Consider the following 17,105-nt stretch of genomic DNA (forward strand, 5'->3'; position numbering starts at 1 on the left):
CGGTTCTTGAGTTAGAAGCACTTTAAAAGGTCAACGGTCATATTTTGACCTCCACCGGGGTCAAATCTGTACAAATGCTCAGATTTAAACCAAAATGGTCTCAAATTGTTCCTCTCGCAAATACAAGCCAAGTAAAGAATAGTTTGCCCCATTATATGGGAAAACTATTCTTCATTTGAAGTATTTTGGCAAGAGGAACAATTTGAGGCCATTTTGATTAAATCGTCGCATTTGAAAGGATTTGACCCCTGTGGTGGTCAAAATATGACAGTTGACCTTTTTGCTTATAACTCGAGAAGCGTACGTCACAGATTGGTCAAACTATACTTTTTCTGCATCCTTATGGCTACAGGAATAATTATTGGTGTGGTTTATGAAAATTCCTGTGGGTACGACACTCTGCCCCCTGCCTCCACCTAGCCACGCCACTGCAAATCCCCCATTGAAAGATTTCGGTCAATAAAAGGTTTTGACACATTGATTGATTGATGATATTTCGAGGTGTTTCGCCAGACCATGGACCGTAAAAAGAAATGACAGACGCGTTTGTTGTTAAAGGGGAGGAGTAAAAGCCCGCTGGACTGAGACTAATTCAAACACCGTTATACTCCCGGTGATACCTAAAACATGTGCTCCCAGTCATGTGTTCAGATTCATCATTCCTTTATAAAGTGGTCCCTTCGTGGTTATTTTCATACTTGTCCATGCATACGTTGCTAGAACATTGCAAAAATTTACTCTGGTCAAATTGGAAAACACACGACGATAATGAAGACACAAATAGTTATTGCAAGTCTGGTTCTTCTGGCACTGTGTTGCGTTGTACACCAGGGAGAGGCGGTGCCATATCTGCAGAGAATAAAGAGATGCGATTGCTCTGGAGGGAATCCTGAACAACTTCTTGATGGCGAGTGTAAGTAGGATTTTGTTCTTACGAATAATTGGTATGTTATTTCACTAGTAAACACTGTTGGGGCCTGAAAATGAAACTAGTAATAGCGTATTCCTTTAAAATTAAAATAAATTTTGGATTTATAAAGCGCCTTTCTCCAGATCTTATAGTACTCAAATCTCTGTAATTTCTCTTCAATGTTTAATCATCATCACAATACTATTATTATTATTATTATTATTATTATTATTATTTATTATATAATAATAATAATAATTATTATTATTATTATTATTATTATTATTATTATTATTATTATTATTATTATTATTATTATTATTATTATTATTAGTGTTATTGTTATTATTATTATTATTATTATTATTATTATTATTATTATTATTATTATTATTATTATTATTATTATTATTATTATTATTATTATTATTATTATTTGACAACAGGTGGAGCAGAATGTTTGTTTAAAATAATGCAACAACGAAGTAACATCCCGGCATATAAAAGTAAGTAACAAGTGCTCTTACTGATAGAAAAGTTGCTTTAAAGCCATATTGTAACATTTGCTGAGAAGGACGCCCTCAATATGTTTCAAAATTCTGTTTTTTACCCGATTGTACTGTACTTAATTAATCTGACATACCCTGCAAAATCAAGACTTCAGGTGCTGTAGTTTTGTTAATATCAGAGATTCTGAATAAAGCACAGGAACAGTCGTTTTATTATTACGATGGAAATATTAGCCGGGAATATTAGTCGAACACGTACGCGATGTTCATAACACAGTACGTACACGTACGTCCAATTTTCTTTGCTTAAACTAATTTGTTCGGCTCAAAAAGGGGACATATCTGACAGAAAAAGGCTAACATTCTATGGAAAAGAAATATCGATCTATTTCTATGGAAATGTTACAATATGGCTTTACTCATTATAATTCGACGTAACCGCCACATACTGCCGAATCCGTGATGACTATAAACTGGTCCTTTTGTATTATAATGAGGGTAACGTTATCGACTTAAATCTGTAAGCGCTCTTTAGCAAATTCATAGTTCATTGAATTTATAACCGTATGACAAAACAGACCAAAATAGTAACCTTTTGCACAAGATTGGCAATTTAAATAGAATTGGCAATTGCTGATTCTAATGACGCTAGTATATAGAGAATATAAATGTGCTCTTTCATTTAATGACATAAAATTTGAAAAATATTGTAAGGGACACTTTGACATTTAAAACCTACATTTTGGTCAAAAATCGTGATTGGAAAGGTCGTTTTCAACAGATTTAAATACCACATTCGCATTGCTAATATTGAATTGCGTTATATGTTGACCTAGTAATAAAAAGTGTTTTAGGGGAAAGTGTTAGCTTTCGTTCGATATTTAAAAAAAATCTGATTGGATTAAGGGAACACTTCAGGTTTTGAGAAAAACAATCACAGAGGCCTATTTTTCAGCTAGAATCTCAGCTCTAGAGCTCTATGATGCACTCAACCGTATAGTGTAATGAAAGACTGTGTTGAGACTAGCTTGGACGAAATTGTGTGCTCAGCTGTATCGAGGTGGAAACTGTGCATAGATGGTTTATAATAGAATCGTTTTTGTAGCCAAACCTTTCCATATGTTATGGAAATGTTACAATATGGTTTTAATCATTATAATTTGACGTGACCGCCACATACTGCCGAATCCGCGATGACTATAAACTGGTCTGTTATCAACTTAAGTCATTGTGCCATTGTCGCTGCTTGCGCTCGGCGAATCGCGTGGGGCACTAGATGGATTGCACGAGGATTACACAGGGACGGTTTATATCTAACTGTTATTGATCAGTATGCAGATATCACAACCATTATTGCATTAATGGTGTTAGAGCGGCCAGTTTAGTGTATTGATTAGTATCATATTCGCCGTCGAAGTGATGATGTAACAGAATTAACTACCATAGCAATAGGTTAAAACAATTTTTGAATATATCGCCATGCACTACAAGCAAGTAGCACTCATCACCTGTATATGTCTGCAATAATAGTAGGTATGTCACAGTGGCTGCACAATAATTCTGTCATACTGTGCACGCATACATAACAGTGAATCAAAAAGCGCGCCGATCAAAGTTGGCCAATTTTTGAAAACATACATGTCAAAAAACGATTTCCTCGTTATGTTTCATTGATCACAATAATTTGTCTTTTTAATATATGGTAGGTGAAACATTTCCTAAATCACTATCAACTCCGCCGAAATTAAACACTGCCTAGTTTAAGAGTTAAGACCTGTTTTATGAATTTTTTTAGATCGTCCATAAATCAATAAATATAGGTCTCTCGAAATAGAGGACCTAGTACCACCGGTCTGAAATACCAGTGTTTGTTATCATGTATTTTTTTTTTCCTTGGACAATGAGTGAAACACTTCCCTATACCAATTGAAAACTCGGTGCACTTAGGCAATTAACTGCAGTTTCTTTATTCAACATCACAGCAGGTTCATATTTGACAAAATCATGCTGTATGAATAAAACATAAATAAAACATTGAAAAAGTAAAATTACATATGCCTAATTAACATAAGAATGGCATAAATATATAATTAGATGTAATTAGCTAATTTGCATAATTAATGACTTTTGTGTATTTTTTGTTACCAGATGAAAGAACTTTGGATACTTATGTGTGCAAAAAAAACCGCATCCTCATATCATGTACGGTTCTCTGTTGGCATTATTTTTGCATATTAATTAGCTGGACTTAGTCATTTTTTAAGCTTTTATTTGTCTGCAGATTGGTCAAAATGGCTAAAATTGTATATTTGGTGGATTTATTACATTTATTCGAGGAGAGATTTTTTAATCTTGTTTTCTTTAACGAAGTCCGGAAAGATATGCAATTAATCTGTGATACTTAAATCAATGCTACCTTTTCAAGTAAGTGTCCGAATAAGCATTACAAATCCCAAAAATTACCATTTTGCCATTTATAGCAATTTGTGGCAGGTTTTCACCCGATTTCCGGGTATGTTCAAGTTGACGTTACATCACTTTGCATTATCCGATTTTAATTCTGTTTTTTGTTTTTTGAAGCATTCATAACGATGATTCAATTAAAAGCGTCAAATAACATGTTTCTGCTGCGCTTATTTTTGGGGTGATATACCTAATAATAGATTAAATACAATACTGCTCTTTTCAAAGATACTAATTTGAGAGGTGCGAGTGATCAGCATTCTATAAATATTCTATAGAATTACGATTCAGGTCAGAACTGAGAACTAAAACTCGTCAATAACTTGCAAAGCATGTACGATGGGCGCTGTCGCGGTATTTTGTCAATGTTTGGTGTAGCTTGGCATTGTGGCGCCCGGGGGGCAAGGATACAAACAAATTGCATACAACTAATGTGGTTATAATCAAGTTGAATTTCAGTCTTAAAACGGTCTTTGAAATGACTATTTATATTTGCGCGTGACAATTTTGACTTTAAGTTTTACTGCTTGGAGGTTGCGTAGAATTGATCTAGGGAGCGTTGAATTGGTCGATGATACACCAAGACGGCGCCCAGGGCATGTGAGCTCCCTTGCCCCCTAAAATATGCCCAACCTGGTATCTTCATTACAGTGCTAATATTAAGCAGTGTACAACATTCTTTAAGTGCTTTAAGGGTGAGTCAAAAAAAGTGCAATAGAGAAAAGAATCCATTTTTATTTAAGAACCGATTTGAACCTTATAGGTTTTAAAACATTTTATAAATGATATATCAATTAGTGACCTTGTGTGAAAAAACCAAGGAATTAGCATTTACCGTTTTATTTTTATGACACATTTTATAGCGATACCCAATTTTAAAATTTGAAAGTCAGCCCACTCTGTGTAAGGTAGATTTGGAACAACTGCTATTTTCTTAATCTCATTGGCATTTAAATAAAATGGAGCACCCAAATTGTTATTGTCCTTGGTCTTGTTTAAGGAAAAGAAACATTATTTGTTGTTATTTTCATTTTACCTTTACTTTAAAGATGTTTTTTCTCTATCAAAAACATACACATTTGTAGGCGGATTTTTTCAAATGTCGAAATGAAATGCGCGCAAATTGGAGTGGAGTGAATTATAAAATACCCATATGGACATACTGGGATTTAAAAAAAACTGGAGTTGGAGTCGACTGAGATATGAAGGACTTAAAGTAATGTTAAAAAGTTTGTTTGAACAGAAAAAAGAAATTAAAATAACGTAAAAATCAACCTTATTTAAGTTAAAGTCAGTTTCAGAGCTGGTGCCGTTATCGTGCATTGTGTTCTCTCATTCAAAATACATGGTACATCGTGGACAAATAATGAAATTGGGTATCGTAGCAAAAGAACTCGTAAACATTAAACGGTAGATGTGATTGACTTCAGTTTTTTCACAACAGGTGACTATTGAGTGTGGCATTTATAGAAACTTTCAATAATTGGAAAGTTCAAAGTGGCTCTTACATAAATATCGATTCTTTGCTCTATTGCACTTTTTTTGACTCACCCTGTATTATGGCAGATACAACTGAAGTCCGATGTGATATTGCTGGCCAACTAGGACTCAAGATGAGCTATAAGAAGACAGAAAATTAAATACATTTAATCTGTATAATATATTTTACTCTTATCAATTTTTGTTTCAGGAAATGAAATGCACTGAGCACCCTTAGACAACTAACAAGATGGCGGATATATTTGCAATAATTTCCAGATCGATTTGAGAACTTTTGTGCCTATACTTACGACTAGAATTTTGTATGACTGCAAAGACAGGAAATTGGCACAAATTGCTGCTACAACAGATTGTTGAATTAAAATATTACAATTTTAAATATATGTGACCGTCCACGGCGAAACGCTCGTAAAGTCGGACCCTGGTCAAATTTGTTTTCTTCCGTGTTTAGAATATATATATCATAAGCTTTACAATGATATATCATTTGACTTCAAACGATATCCAGAAGCGGAGTTATGGCTTGTTAAACTTTGCTCCTTCAGTAAAACGGTACAATATTTTGGTGCTACATTATTTCTCTTTTTCTACATTGCTGGTATTAAATATTAAATGGTCAAAATTGGCGGTCACTTCAAATCATCCCCAAGTCAACGAGGTTCAGGAATGTCCTCTCATTGTTAATTGTTGGTTAACCCACCACTTGAACAGGATTTAGCCAAAGCAAACAAAGACTAAAGCTATTTACTAATTCTATACATAAGTATAAGCTTATTATCCTCTTCAACAATACGATTAAAGATTGGTGTTTGACTGGACTAAAATGACTGGACTGGCTTAGTACTAAAATAATTAAGACAATGCGCCTTTTCAAGTTTCCGGTTCTACATAACAATGGTATTGGTTACTGGTCTTGGTTTCTCTGTTGTCTCAAGTCGTATACTGAACGACATACTAGTATTCAATAAGCCCAATCGCTATTGTAGCTTCCGGTTTTTGGGAAACTTTGACCTCTGACATATCGGGGAAATTGCTGCTTTTATTATTAATTTATTTATTATTGTCATAATATTATCTTTAAAAATATTTAAATAATTAATTTATTCAATAACCAAATATTTGGGGGTTTTTTTATTCCAGTAACCGTTTTAAGGGTTGTGTATAGCTATATCAGGTGGGTAGGGGTAAAAGTAAGATTATTGCCATTTTGACCAAAACACGTACGCATTTATGATTTGCCAAACAGAAACTAACAGAATAACACCTAAAAGTATCATTTTTTGATCATTTTGCATAAATACGACTTTCCACGATTTACAAAATGTTTGTACCGGGTGTGCCTGTTGTCAAGTCGATGACAGACACGCGTACCAACCTTGAATAATTATACTGAATTGTGATGTAACATTCCGTACAGAGGGTATTCAATACGGCGTGACAGAGCCATTATCATTCAAATAAAAGTCTGGCCTCCATAAGGTAACAATAAAACAGGTAATATGTATGACTGGTCGTGAAATCGATCTTGAAACCTGGCTCGCTGTCATCTTAAGCTACATGGTGTCACTTGCATTTATTATGGAGTGCAGAATTAACTATCCATTTGTTGCCGAAATCAGTAACATGTAATTGTGGACATAGCTAGTTCTTGCTCTGAGCCCTCGTAATATTGAAAACACATGAAAAGGTCACTTAATCCAATATCAAGAATTATACAGTGTTTTAAGCTCTACATCTGTGCCAAATTTGGTGTATCTCCTATGACAACTGTATGATGTCTACACATAATTGCAAAGTAGGCCTATGCGATAGTGATAAAGCAGCAATGTCTTGTGCTTATGAAGCCTTTGTTGTAAGTTACACATATGCAATTTTTACACGTGCAAAACATCCAGTTTTAAGAATATCAATATCACGCCAAAACGAATGAAGTTGTTGCAATGAAAGTAACACAATAAGTAGGTGACATTTATGCCATTGTATTTCACGTACCGTACTCAAATTAAATACAATGTTGATTAATGTTTTCAAACACGGTATAGATCATTCTGGAACACCCTGTATCTTAGAACCGTCCTTCAACACAGGTGACAGTATAATTGTTATATTGTTCCGGTCCATTTACGACATAGCCTTCCTGATTTTAATACACGATGATACAATAAAACACGAGCTCGGTTTGAATGGTTGTGGAATCAAACTAGAGACCTGTTCCTTTGTCACATTAATAGACCTAATAAATCAAGCAGAACGATTTCATCCCAAATCCTTTCACATAATTGACCGTGTTTCCAGCGCTGCAGTGTTGGTATTAACTTTGGGCTTCTTATGAATTGATTGTCAATACATTACAGGTATATACATTAAAACTCAAACGGGAGAAAAAATCGCGCATACGCACGTTAGAACATATTAAACATTGTTTTAAAATTGTATATTACAATTTATTTACATTAACATTGTATCCTAAATAACATGGACATTTGGGTGATATATTGATGTAGTTACGGGCCATATTTAGTGCCGATTTGTCCCAATTTGCTTTTGACTTGCCTGGCAACACATGGCTTGTCGTGTGAAGAAGCTTGAAGACAAAGTTGGAGACCCATAAGGAATTATATTTGTTCTCAAACGGAATCATGATAAAAATCGTAAGTAAAAGTAATTAAATAACATAGCGCTATTAGCTCGCCTATGAACCTTGGTATTCGTTAGTTAACCGGATAAATAACTTTGGCAAAACTGACAAATTTGTACCAAAATTGGCGTTAACTCGTTACTGTCGAAAATGCACAAAATATGGCTTCCGTGAATATAAACAAATTGATATTTAAAAATTGGTTAATTGTATTACCATAAATCGAACATGGACATGCAGGATGGTATCTCTAGAAGTCTTTTTGCCTAAAAAATTGGAATTTTGTTGAATTTAAAGTAACAAAATAACATGCGCCAGACAGTGGTAGACGAGAGTGTAAAATCAGGTAGTATTTTGTGTATTGACGAGCTTCGAACATGCCTTCGTTGCATTCCGAAGTCGCAAATATCTATCATAATTCTTATTTCAAGGTCCTGTAAATACCTCAGCAAAAAGATAGGGTCATCGTCCAACACGGACTGCTCGAAAAGAGTTCACCTATAAAAAACTGCGTGGGCTGTTATGGGTCGTTATATGTACAGGCATATTTGAAGAATTTCCTATCAACTAATAATATTAAGATTGCTAAAATATTAATCTAAAGACTTCAATCTTTCATGTGCACCATAAATTTTGCACCTGAGATAGATATTGCTAGGCAAAATTTCACAGCAAACATGGCAGTTTTCTCCCATTTCGGAGATATTTGAGACAATACAGCTCGACCCCTTAAACTATATTTTGTACGCACAAAACCCCAATTTTTCTGAATTTTCCCGATAGGTCAAAGGACAAAGTGTCCCAAAACTGCATAAACTGTCCCACAATGCATTGCAAACTTCCAAAGCCGATTGGGCTTATTGATGCGATGGATGAAAACCCCTATTGCGTTGGTGATAAACCAAAACGTCTAGGTGGCGGCAAATTATTAAAGGAGTAATTCGTGATCCTAGTATCCTCTTTTTATGACATTTGTCAGTAGATATACACGACAAAAGCTTATTCCAAAAATTTCAGTGGATTCCGATTTTGCGTTTGCGAGTTATGCATGATTATGTGTATTGCACTGCTCCATAGACAATGTGTTGTAATTTCGTTCTGGTATACCAATTAAGTAGTTTTGTTTTTTGGAGAAAAGTGGGGGATGATGCTGTGGATCACGAAATGCCCTTTTAAGTCAATATAAAAATCTGAAAACTTGAAAAGCCATGTTACATGGGTCGTTGAATAAACGGTGACTGATCAATGCATACTGTCAGAGTATACAGTGGACTTCGGTTGTATATATAAATGCGCATATATAAATGCGCACGTGACATCTACAAGTCGCCATACCGTATTAAACGATATAAGGTACCCGGATGTACATAAACTCCCCGTGCAAAAGTATAGGGGAAAATGACAGGTCGCAAGGAAAATTGCTTTTGCAAAATAGTGGCATTGATTGCAGAGGGTAAAATAACTTGACCCGAAAGATAAACTCTTTATTAACGTTTTCCATCACGGAAAAAAAAAATTAACTACGGAAAAGCTAGATATAGCTGATTTACAAACTTATATTTCATAATTTCCGTGCTAAATGGGCGTGCCAATTGGCCATATCTATGACGTAGTGCTGGTTTCATACTATCATGCTGCTTGCCGCCGACCGGCGTGACACACGCGCATTGTAGACAAACAGACACAATCAAGACTTGTGAATGGCTGATAAGTCATGCCTCTTGTCGCAACGGCATGAAAGTATGAAAGGGGACAAGGTCAGAACTGTGCAGGCGGCGGATGACATGATCGAGCCGGCAACTTGTGAAACCGCCCGGCCGTATGGCATTTTCCAATATAGAGGGTATCATTACTACGTCATTGGTGTGATTGCTCATGCATACAATTCCTCCACATAGGCTGTTTAGCTTATTCATGAAAGTGGCCTCTTGACATGATATAACAGTAACCTTTATGTCATTAGTGAGGCCCACTTACAATGTTCAACACAAAGTGAACAATGCTATAACTTGGAGGGCAAACGAACACCGCCAAATTCGACTGACGTGTGTACAACGTGGGAAGCTATGGGGAAATTGAAGACTCGCTCTCTGATCATGCATGTGTTTATGGTTCGGTTAGCGGTTACTTAGCAACTCTCGTTCCGCTTGGGTTTATTGCATACACTCTATAGTCGGCTAATTTTGTGGGGTTCATTATCGAACCCCAACGGTTTTAGCTTGTATTTATATTATTTATCAACATAGGCCTATTTGTTTGTGATATTTCAAGCGTTTTAAAATTTCAAAATAATCCCATTCAATTACACGGTTGACGATGAAAATTTACTGAATTTAGAGAATGCAAAGCGGCCACCACCTGGAACTGTGGTCGCAATTTCAGTGATTGACAGTGAGGTAACACGAACATGACACTGGCCATCTGGTCACGTGCTCATTTATATATGCGCATTTATATATACAACCGAAGTCCACTGGTATAGCATACTAGTATTTCAATTCTCGCTATTCGCAATAAGGGCGCCGCCAGCGGTTTGCGATGTAATCGTGATGTATCATGGGAAAATCGTGATGTATCATGGGAAAGGTCGACATCAAGTCCGCGCAATACGAATATTACCATGCTATTACATAGGAACACGTGACAATATTTTTAGTTTGTCAATATAACGGTATTACACGCAAATCGATAGAGAAAAATAATTGTGCACATTTCAAATCACATTATTAAGTATTATTGAGTATCGATTCGCGTGTAACACCTTTATTTTGACAAACTAAAAAATATTGTCACGTGTTCCTATGTAATAGCATGGTAATATTCGTATTGCGCGGACTTGGATGTCGACCTTTTCCCATGATACATCACGATTACATCGCAAACCGCTGGCGGCGCCCTTATTGCGAATAGCGAGAATTGTTGTCTCCGCGGTCTGTAGTTAAGGACGAACTACGTACACTTGTTCAACACGGTCAACCTTAAGGGGGTACTACACCCCTCGATAAATTTGTGTCTATTTTTGCATTTTTCTCACAAACTAATAACACAGTGGTAACCAAAGTTATGTATATTATAGGGGCAAGGAATCCAATTACTACACTGGAATTTCAGTGACCCAAGACAAGTGGTTTGTTATTTATGAAGGTACCGCTAGCGTGTACCTGGTTTCCTATCATATATACTGAACCGCTTGTCTTGAGTCACTGAAATTTCAGTGTAGTAATTGGATTCCTTGCCCCAATAATAATAATAATATACATAATTTTTATTACCAGTGTGTTATTAACCCCTACCTTAATGCTGGTTTCATACTTTCTGCCGCTGAGTGGCGTGACGCTTCATTATACCGCTTCGCCGCTGCGTGGCAGCAGTATGACTATGAAAGCTATTGTTGCTCCTGAACACCACTAAAAATTGTTTCCTGCTGTCATACGTCAGAGTCGCGGCGCCGATCCCGAGTTGACTGAAAGCGGCGCGGTGGAATGTTTGATATATCATCTTGCCGCTGGTCACCGCCGGCGTTTCTAGTGCGACTGCGCAGTGAAGCAAAAAATCGTCGTCAGAGCGACAAATTAAAGCGGCAAGCGGCAAGAAAGTATAAAATCAGCATTACCCTACTAACCCTATTGATATTTATACTTGAATCCAGTCTTTGTGGTGATTTTTGATATCAAACAAACGGAATCTCGATTAAGCGGTGGAATACAGTAACTACAGGATGTATCAAAATGATTGGTACCCATTCGTCATTCCAGAAAGTATGGACACAACTGATACGTCAAAATGCACGGTATTAGATCCGCCTAATTTGTATATCAATGTCACAAGAGGTCATAAACTTTATAACTTCTAATAATTTCAAAAGGATCCATAATCCACCAGTTTAGCTTCAATATGCCAAAATTTGTACCATACACTTATTCGGTCGCCAAAAGGTGCTGCATTAACTATACTTCAAGACATTTTCCCAACCCCATCCCCACATGTCAAAAAGAAATCTACGCCACCGAAAGGATCAGATGTGTATTTGCATGAAGTAAGATTTTCAATAAACATAAAAACTATTTATTACTAATCATTTTGATACAGCCTGTATAGTACTGTATATGTAGAAGATTCATGCAGATTAGTGGCTCTATGGTCAAATTATATAACATACAATAACACATTGAATACGACATGAAAAAGTAATACATCATCCTGTTCTTGTCAAACCATTGTAATGTTTGGCGAGGTTCTTACTGCCTCTTTCCAAAAATACACACTTCCGCAATGACGGTATTTTGACAGGAGACCCAAAGGACAGAATTACGGCATTAGCTCTCTCCACGCATAAGCTCTCTCCACCCAAAGGACAGAATTACGGCATTAGCTCTCTCCACGCTATACGCTATACGCTGGAATCAGCATGAAAAATGCATTAAAATGAGTACAAACAAGCCTAGTATCGGTTTAGTGGTTCTTAAGATAGCTCTTGATATTTTGAGAAAATATCTCAAAACTTGAACTTTTTATATTGATGGCTATGGCTAGGATCAGAGCACCAATATCAGAATTTGGGATTATAATCATTCCTTTGCTTGATTTTCATATTTTCAACAAACCCTTAATTTTTACCCGATAATAATTCCTAATCTTACTTTGTGTGACAGCATACAATAATGGATCCAGTAATGGATTCAGGTGCATTAGAAGTAGCAAATTATACAAAATAACGGGGCTCATACAGGTTGGGCAAAATATTTCAACTATAAACAGATACAAGCAATAAGGTAGCATACAAACCAGCATGGCTGCTACAAGAGCACCTAATGTCAAAGCTGGTTTTAGATACCGACTTCGAACTCGCACAGTTCCTCTTTCGCCTCCAGTCGTAGCTTCACTTTCATTTTGAGTGTGTTGTGTGGATTGTTCAGCAACAATGCTGGCGTTTCCAATTTGGGCTCGCTTTTGCAATCTTCGTCGAAGAAATACTAGAAAAGCAATGCTCAAGCAAATAACTAATATTACTGGCAGAATCACGAATATTAAAAAGAATCCAAGAGCGAATGTTTTGATCCTACGAGGCGGTGACAGACAATAGAAGTCGAAATTGATGAACGCTGCAGATGGTTCGATCTTTTTGGCGACATCCCAGACAATCATCTCAATGGCTGCAGGTATCATACCAATAATCCAACAGATTAGGACAGTGATTCGAACCCGGGTCTTGGTTTGTATCTTAAGGTAGGTCGAATAATGAAGCGAAACAAGTAAAAGTCTATCGCTACTGATGCAAATCAGTATCAGAATACTGACAAAAATAAATGTGTCGCCGGCGATTACCAGAAACTTACATCCAAGTTCTCCATAGGGCCATAAGCCAGTTATATACACGGGTGCAATAAGAAATAAGAAAATCCCATCGCATAAGTCAGTTGTAGAGAGACCTAAAATGAACATATCACTTGGTTTTTCCCGCAAACTTCTTTCTTTCCAAAAAGCAATAATTGTCGCTAGATTACCCAGTATGATGAGAATCATAAGGGCGGGTAAAAAGATGACGAAAAAGATGTTGATATTTGGAGCAATAGTCCAGGCAGTAGTTTGGTTGGATGTTTCGATACTTGAGTTACTATCCATTTTGAAATCAGTTGCTAATGCAAGTGTTCCCGTTATTCTTGATTTAAGTCATATCAATGCAGGTTCAAGCCTGGTGATTATGAAGTCAGACAATGAAATACACCTCGTCAAATTTTACAATGTCATACTGCCACTAAATTTTCACAAAAAAGGCGTCCTTTAAACGTTTTGAGAATTTTAATCATTATTACATTGTTGACGCTTTTAATATACAGTCACTGATAAGCATCGACGCATGCCTCTTCTTCATACCTGTTTACTAATCTCAGTTCATACTTCTTACCGATTTAACCCTCCGAGAACCACTGCATTTATTACAACGTTTCTGATTGGATAATTACACGATAAATCCATCTGAGTAACCAATTAATTTACAGCTTCTATATATCTAAGCTCAATCCCCATCAGTTGCTTCTTACAATATCCCTGATTGGCTCAATAAATAATGATAGTGTTCTTGTAACCAATCAGAAAGTAACACTCATGAGGTTAAGTCCATTCTAATGAAACCGCCTTATATTCTTATTTTATTACATGACAAAAAACAGCGGATTTAATTTAGACTTCCTTTCACGCCATTACCTCTGACTTTCAATTTCATTCAATTTATTCATCTAAGGAAAACCTTGCTCGGCTTATTAAATTTTGATTTATTTTCCGCATTCGAGAGTTGTTTATTCTTTACAAAAGGCTTCCTATAAATATCTAAATTATCCTTTAATATTTTCACCGGATACGCGAGAAAAATGGATGTCTTCTTCGATAGCAGCTAATGGAAATTTGCTGATAAATTAAAATTGCATAATTGTGCAAGTCACGGCTTGTGTTTATTTGAAACATAGCAATTTATTAATTTTCAAAGTAAACAGAGATTTATTGGGTGCTGTTTATTTTATTAAACTTGAAAAACAACGATGAAAATTGCCAATAAATTAATATTTAACAAAGAAGTGTAATTGTAAATTGACGTCAGCAACCTTCAGGGCACTAGCAATGATCCTCTCAAATGCATAAAAATATGACAAGCCTGAAGAAAATCCCAGTTGTGTTTTTTTTTCAATATCAAAAATTTGTAAGAAGGAAGAAAAGCTAAGTAAAAAGTAGTGCTACAAGACAATACGTTAAGTGCCATTCATTTACGAGTAGTTCGAAGTGTCTGTACGGACTCCTCCAAAATTTACTAAAATATCACAATTTACCCATGTGCAATGTTTTATCTTATCATTTGTAGTGAATAAACAAGTATACAACTAGGCTATTAATAGCACACCTACTGTAACACCCTTTACAAAATGGGCAAAATTTTTTTTTTGTTCACGGAGTGAACATTTCCCCCACTTGAACCCATATCTCATATACACAGTTCATCCCTTACAATACACTGTGTCTTGAATAGATATTGTAGCCCATCAACCCTGTGGTTAAGAGGCTAGGAAATAATTTCTAATGTCTCATACCTAGGTTTGTATCCCTTTATTTAATCCTGCCCCACATGACAAGGACTTTTTAGCACATCTTATCTTGTATTGAGACAATGGCAGACAAGACTATTTTTTGTCCCTTTTCTAAGCATGTTTACTATTGGATTGAGCCATCACATAATTATAATAGGCTTTACTGATTGGTGGGTAAGGTCAATGCTATTGTTTATTTTGTGATAAGGCTGAGCATATTACTGCATACTGAAAAATACGCTGCTATTTTGATACAGGCGATTTACTCAATTATAAACTTCCAACTGACGAAATTAAGTTCCTGTTATCTACCCAGTAATGTTTGCTTATCTTAATTAGAGCTCTAGTGGGCCAAGGTTATTACTTGCATGGTATAATTGACTTGGAAAGTTTGTTTGCTGGAGAGTTATATAAGTCAGAGTTAGGATGTAGGTATCATTATGCCTCAAATCACTAATTTATTGTAAGATCAGTGCAGAGTAGGTTAGATATGAAAATGGAAAGTTACAACAAATGACTATACACCTGATTCGTGAACTGTGTCTTTTTGAAAGACTCTTCTTGTGTAAAATGATTTCTTTATTTTAGCCAATCGCTAGCGGTGCCTTTAAAAGGGCATTTTGTGATCCCCAGGATCATCCCCGACTTTTCTCAAAAAAAGGGTTGAGATTTTTATACCACTGAAAACCTCTGGCTATAATGTTTATGTTCAAAAAATCTTGCAGATTAATTCGTTTAGCAAAAATATCTTGCAATTTTAATTACGTTCTGGTACACCAGAACAAAATTACAACACATTGTCTATGGAACAGTGCAATACACATAATCATGCATTAACTGGCAAACGCAAAATCGGAATCAACTGAAATTTTGGGAATAAGCGTTTTTTTCGTGGATATCCACTGAAAATGTCATAAAAAGAGGATGCTAGGATCACGAAATACTCCTTTAATGTATCCTGTATCTGATTGACCATGTTGACGATGACGTGCAATTGAAATTGACGCTTATGTAATAGATGCAGTTCAGAGGATGATTTAAGGAAGCCCCGTCATGCACTGCAAAAGTGTTATCACTAGAGTTTCAACTGCCACTTATAACTTTCAAATCCCATTGAACTCTGTGCAAAAGATGTTGTTTTAGAATTGTGTGTGTGTCATTATTACTTGGTCGATTTCAGAACAAAAGTGACGTGTGTATAAAGGATAATTCACACCTTCTGTAGATAACATAAAATGTGAAATCGACCAACAAATTAACAGTGTTTTTATTGTAAATATAGCAGTACAAATTCAAATTTTACCATGCATGTCTATGCAATATAGCGGAGTAGTGGTGTCATGTTACTCATACATGCAGCTCTGCTCACTGCACAGTTAACCCAGTGGGGTGTTGGGTAGTGCTTAAATCATCCTCTGGATGCAGTTGCGGCACCATGAGGGTTAGGGTTCATGTGCTGCCCGTCCCCCTAAGAAAATGTCAGAACAAACAATCATCTGAAAATGATTTTGGGCAAACAGTACCGATTTGGGAGCATACATTTCACATCTCGCTGCCGGGAACCAATAAGAACACTAAACACTTCTCCAAATCGGAAGGATAATGGCATTCTGGTGAAAGAAGTTGGAGCAAGTAAATCAGTGGAATTCCATCAAAGAGAAGCCAGGGTATCCGTTTCTAGCCATTTAAACCATACACGTATGGGGAATTGTCCCTGAAAAATTCGACGAGGTGCCCCCTCCCCAATGTTGAATGTGAAACGTGGTATCAAGGGGTTATAAAGCAATGCTGACAGCACTAAAACTAAAGATAATTATGGACATTCTACTAAATATTGTCTCATCGCCCCCCACCGCTCCTCTGATATATAACTGTAGTATGTGACTATAATGTAGTAATCATTTGCTAAACAATACTGTAGGCGCTACTCTGAAAGACTTCACAAATGCATTGAATTATAACTTAAGACTTCACGAAACATGAACTCAACCGGTATAAATACGCATGTA

General features: G+C 36.1%; 1 long non-coding RNA gene across 1 annotated transcript; it reads left to right on the forward strand.

Annotated features, from left to right (window-relative positions):
* Positions 1 to 682: 682 nt before the first annotated feature.
* On the forward strand, positions 683 to 6,411 carry LOC140141275 (uncharacterized). Its single transcript, XR_011857388.1, has 3 exons — positions 683 to 913; positions 1,357 to 1,416; positions 5,573 to 6,411. It is a non-coding gene; the product is annotated as an uncharacterized lncRNA (long non-coding RNA).
* The last annotated feature ends 10,694 nt before the right edge of the window (positions 6,412 to 17,105 follow it).

Source organism: Amphiura filiformis, chromosome 19 (assembly GCF_039555335.1).
Source record: "Amphiura filiformis chromosome 19, Afil_fr2py, whole genome shotgun sequence".
Lineage (NCBI taxonomy): Eukaryota > Metazoa > Echinodermata > Ophiuroidea > Amphilepidida > Amphiuridae > Amphiura > Amphiura filiformis.